This window comes from Hesperophylax consimilis, chromosome 6 (assembly GCF_061612785.1).
Source record: "Hesperophylax consimilis isolate HC1 chromosome 6, BYU_Hcon_1.0, whole genome shotgun sequence".
NCBI classification, from domain to species: Eukaryota; Metazoa; Arthropoda; class Insecta; order Trichoptera; family Limnephilidae; genus Hesperophylax; species Hesperophylax consimilis.
The window spans coordinates 36,387,827-36,394,023 of record NC_142841.1 but is presented as its reverse complement, the minus strand read 5'-3'; positions in this window follow the sequence as shown (position 1 = coordinate 36,394,023).

Genomic DNA, 6,197 nt, shown 5'->3' with positions numbered 1-6,197 from the left:
TTTTCTTGTCTAGAACTCCATAGATAACATTGTCAGTGTTCATGGATTTTCTTGTCTAAAACTCCTTAAATAACATTGTCAGTATGTGTGCAACTCTTCCTAGCTTTTCTTGTCTAGAACTCCTTAGATAGCATTGTCAGTGTTCATAGCTTTTCTTGTCTAGAAATCCTTAGATAACATTGTCAGTGTTCATAGCTTTTCTTGTCTAGAACTCTTTATAACATTGTCAGTGTTCATGGATTTTCTTGTCTAAAACTCCTTAAATAACATTGTCAGTATGTGTGCAACTCTTCATAGCTTTTCTTGTCTAGAACTCCTTAGATAGCATTGTCAGTGTTCATAGCTTTTCTTGTCTAGAAATCCTTAGATAACATTGTCAGTGTTCATAGCTTTTCTTGTCTAGAACTCTTTATAACATTGTCAGTGTTCATGGATGTTCTTGTCTAAAACTCCTTAAATAACATTGTCAGTATGTGTGCAACTTTTCATAGCTTTTCTTGTCTAGAATTCCATTGTCAGAATTCATGGCTTAACATTGTCAGTATGTGTGCAACTTTTCATAGCTTTTCTTGTCTAGAATTCCATTGTCAGTATTCATGGCTTAACATTGTCAGTATGTGTGCAACTTTTCATAGCTTTTCTTTTCTAGAACTCCTTAGACAGCATTGTTAGAATGCATCTTACAGCGTTTCTTATCTAGCACTCATAAGATAACATTGACAGCATGTAGCATACATTTTTATTAGAATTCCCAAGATAACATTGTCAGCATGCAATGTTTTAAAGCGTTTATTGTCTAGAGCTCTTAAAATAATATTGTCATGTAACATTTTCCTATACCGAGCTACGGAGCATTAAACTATATATTTAACTGCGAAATATAAGTCCAGATGCCATATTTTTTGCTTCATATTTTTCAGTCGTTCAGTAAGAAAAAACTCTTTAAATATTAGTATTTCTTTGTAGAAACTACAAAAAAACCTAACGTATAACGCAAATAAAATAAAATGATTGCAATATTCCATGTCGAAATGTGTTGGTGTAATGGTAAGAGTCCTTGTATATAGGTACTATAGCGTTTAGAACCCGCTCTGAAATACTGATCACTTCTGAAGAAGTTCCTTTGCTCGCAGTTTTATTGTTTCCCATAACACAGAAGAGTGACGGGTAGTACTGTACTAGTGTAGCGCTAGTGTGTTCTGGGCCGCCATTCACAATACTGCGCCGAGCATTTGGGTACAGGACACGAGATGAAATCTTCCGTTGCGAGCTTTTATGAAGGCTAAGTTCATTATATTTTATGGCTGCTCTAACGGGGAACGGCTGGAGACAGTAGACTGTAGACTGGAGGCTATAAACCAGTGGCGGAAATTAACACTTTGGACCCCCCGGAAAAAAATGTACCACCTCGAGATTTCATGATGTTTTTTTATGAATATTTAAATTAATTATCGAAGATAAGTTGGAAATAAGTATCTCGAACATCAAAAATACGTGCGTTCTTTATGGCCGAGCTGTTAAACTCGGTTCAAAATTGAGGGTTCGAGAGCTGGCTAGACAAATAATAAAATAAGTAGGTAATATGTAAAAGTGAAAATATATTTCTATTGAGTATTAAATAAATAACTAGTGATGTTTTCCTGCCATATATAGCCTTCCATGTAGAGAAATTAAAATTTGTGGTTGTGCGAATTTTTGGATGAAAAAACTGAAAAAAATAATTTTCTTTGAAAAAAATATTTTTAGATCTCGACCAAAATCTCGACCTACCGATATTTTTGGGTTCAAAATATGGGTATGTTTCAAGCTGGAACCATCCTAGTCCAGTCAGTGGGGGATAAAAAAGGGCTCCACCTTGCAAAAGGTTAGGTAGTAGCGATTTTCACATATGTTGTTAAGATTGGGACTCTAAAGAAAAAAAAAAGTTTTCGACCTTGGAGGGGTCGAGCTCGATCCGCCATCTTGGATTGAAGGTGCCAAAATTTGGTTTTTTCAAAATAATTATGAAGTGGTTGATTTTACAATCAAATTGTCGAAGGCAAACTTAAAGACAACTAAATTACCTACATTTTTTGTTGCAAGTTTTTTTTTGTAAGTCTAATAGATAACGAGTTACAGCGGTTGAAAGAAGAAAATTTTGACAAAAAATTGTAAATACCCAGTTTTCTTTATAAATTTTGTACCAACATATTACACAATATCATTTTAACGTATTTCTACGTTACAATATACTTATATAGCATCATCCGTGTGCTCGATGACGTTGATTTGTTATAGTGGGATCCTAGTCTACAGCTGACTTGGCAACACTGATTGAGTCCTGGTTACAGGACGTTGCCTGGATGCTCATGTCTGCAAATGTTCTTTTCGGTGAAACAATGCCAGTTCAAGTTTCACAAGAAAGATTTTTAGCCAATGAAAATAACAAACTCCGTCTGATTTCGATGCTTACAAAGCAATTTATACAGGATGATTTTACAGTTAAGCAGGCTGAAGAAGATGCTGATGAGTTGATTGTCAATACTGCGATTTCCTTGTGTTCATCATATGACGCTGTTTTCATTATTGGCGAAGACGTTGATCTCCTAGTTTTGCTGACAGCATTAGCACCACCCAAAAGTAGTATATATCTTCGCAAACCCGGGAGAGGCAAAACTTTTGAAAGACTGTATTCCGCGAATAGTGTGAAATACAAAGAGGCGGCTGAGAATATTCTGTTTCTTCATGCCTTTAGCGGCTGCGATACAACATCGTCCTTCTTCAACCAAGGAAAAACAAAATTTTGTTCGCTTGTGCAAAACGACACAAGACTCAATGCCATGATAGGAATCTTCAAACAACATGATGCAACACCAGAAGACATAGCAGTTGCAGGAACACGCTTTCTTGTTGCTTGTACGGGGGTGACATGGATAAGGAAACCTTGGAAGAAGTCCGCTACAAACGTTTTGCAAAGTCGACAGCAAAAAGCAAATTCAATCTTGCCTCTTTGCCACCAACGAACGACGCTGCACGGTACCATGCATTTAGAACGTACCATCAAGTCCAAAAATGGTATGGAATCCAAAAAAATCCAGAAACTGGGGCTGGAAACGTGACACCAACGGGCTTGTTCCAGTACGAATGACAAAGAAACCAGCACCAGAGACTTTATTAAAATTTATTTCATGCAATTATTGTAAAAAAGGATGCGGCGTTGCATGTAGCTACATGAAAGCTGGATTGAAGTGTTCTATTGTATGTGGGTGCTGTAATGGTCAAACATGCCGAAATTCGCCAGAGGTTCACATCGACGTCGAGGACGAAGAAGAAGAGATTTTGTCAATGGAAGCCCAGAATCTCAGTATCACAGGCAATGAGTTAGATGATGACATTGATGACGAAGACTGTTATTAAGTAACATAATTTATAGTAACATAATTCATAGTAATGTAATATAATTTCGAAATCTACCATCGCTGGTATATCTGTGGAGTAGACCTACTGGGGATACCACAATAAAAAAATGCACCATGTTCCCCACCTCATGGTGGTGTGGAAATGAATTAACAAAATTATTATAATTATGTAATGAATAACCCGAAAAAATTACAAAGTTAAGAATTTCATCATTTTTCAGAAAAATATTCACATTTCCGCCACTGTAACTCGTTACCTATTAGACTTACAAAAAAAAACTTGCAACAAAAAATGTAGGTAATTTAGTTGTCTTTAAGTTTGCTTTCGACAATTTGGTTGTAAAAACGACCACTTCACAATTATTTTGAAAAAAACAAATTTTGGCACCTTCAATCCAAGATGGCGGGTCGAGCTCGACCCTCCCAAGGTCGAAAACTTTTTTTTTTCCTTAGAGTCCCAATCTTAACAACATATATCAAAATCGCTACTACCTAACCTTTTGCAAGGTAAAACTCCCCACTGACTGGACTATCCATACACATTCACAAAATTTCATTGAAATCGGTTGGGCGGTTTCGGAGATTAGCGTGTACGAACACATATATAGTACATCCTTGCAGTATCTCTCCGGTGAAAGACCATCATTCAGAAACGAAACGTTGCTGGAAATGACTTTACCGGTGTTGAGTAACCAGCTCTGGATAGTCACAATGCTCATATTATGATCTATTTCAGCCTCAGAACATTTCCCAAATCGGTATGCCAAAGTTCCACAATTGGGACTTTTGTGCGTTTCAAATAAAAACTCAACTGAACCTTCCACTCCGAACTAGCAAAACGGCAAAATAAAATGTACATGCCTTCCCATCACTGTTCAAGTATAAATTAACTTACTTGTTAGTTTTCGAGGCTCAACGCGTTGTGCGGTGGACGGAACCTATGACAAAAAGATTATAAAAAAATGGAACTACTTTATTTTTTTATTTCAATTCAACATGTTTGTGTCTTATAAGAGAGAGTAATTTATCTCCTCCAAGCTAGAATTTAGAATTTCACCTGTGTTATTTAATTCGACTGTCCTTAAAAGTCAAATTTTCCTTAAAAGATTTGTCGTAATGTAATTCTTTCTGTAAGACTCTAATAAAAAAATGCTCCAGGCCCCCCATGGTCCCTCCGGGAACTGCATCGAATAGTTACGCCACTGGTGTGTACAGTGGGATGGTCGTGATATTCGCAATGGTCCGGATGGTGGCATGGGGTGAGACCTTCTCACTTCTCTCTGTCACCATCACCCCTCTCTTTTATCTCCTGTTTTCCTCAGAGCCCGTCAAACAATTTTGAGTGATTGTTTTAATTAATCAGGCGAACTAATTTCATAAGAAATTCACGTTGATTCATGATTGGGTCATTAGAGTTTCAGGACAACATGTTCACACGTTCCGGTGATCAAGAATTACGGTAAATTTCAACAATCCTATGGGAAAATTTCGCCTTAGCGGAAAACTAAGAAAAAGAGGTGTGGGTGTCACTTATAGAGATCGACGCTAATTGGAGGTTTCCTAAAATGAGGTGCACTAGTTACTAATTGAAAAACAGCTTTGTGTTTTGAGTTTTGAGCTTTGAACTTTGAGCCTTTAGCTTCGATCTTTGATCTATGAACTTTGAACCTTTAGCTTTGATCTTTGATCTTTGAGCATTGAGTTTTGAACTGTGAGCTTTGAACATTGAGTTTGAACTTTGAGCTTTGAGAAGAAAAAAAAACCATGACAACAGTTGCGGGTTGGAAATTAGATGTGCGGATATTTTTTTATTTAATTTTTTGCTCACGTATAATTAACGAAAATTCACGTCATAGACTGGTAGATAATCTCAGTATCAAAATAATATTAATAGTAATATTAGTAAAAACTAGCGAAAATTCCCGGCGTTGCTCGGGCTCTAAACAGATTTTTTCTAAATCAGACTTAGACAGTGAACTTCCTTTTATTTTGAAGGTCAAGTGTGCAACATTTCGTCAATCTTGGTATAAAACTGTAGATTTGCATAAAAATCAAACAAACCACGCCCGTCACAGAGAATTTTCTTCATACGACAAGATAGATTAAAAAAAGCAAGTAATATATTAGAGAACTCTCTGAAATTTAATAAAAATACACATAAATGAATATTTTCACAATTGATTATTCATGTTAATATTAAATTTCAGATGGCAGATATCAAAGTTAGTAAACAGTAAAACCATCATTCTGAAATTAACAAGTTTAAAGAGCCTATTTACCCCATAGCACAACCTTTAACGACAGGAAACAGGATGTAATCGATTGATGTATTTATGCTTCTAATGACTCTTTACTTCATTTTTCATAAAATTATCACAGTATATATGTGATTTTCTACTCGTTCAAACGAAACCTCCGTTTTCAGAGAACACTTCACTCTTGCGAGTTTCAAAGTGCGGTTGAGAAGTAAAATTGTGTATAAGATTTAGGACGGGATTTAACTACACAGTGTATAAAATTATAACAGAGTAAAAGATACAAAGAAAAAATACAAACGAAAAAAAGACACACGACAAAGTTACACAGTACGAATACGTGTTTTAACGGTACATCATAATCTAGGCGTTCGTAGGTGGAGTATTAGTTATATTAGCCAGTTATGCTTTAATATATTCAGTTGCATAATTTGTTTGCGCCCATATATAAGCAATATGAAAATGAATAAATAGTTTTGGGTATATAAATACTAATTTCTTTCAAGAAAGGCACACAAATACAATAATGTACCGGTGATTCAAT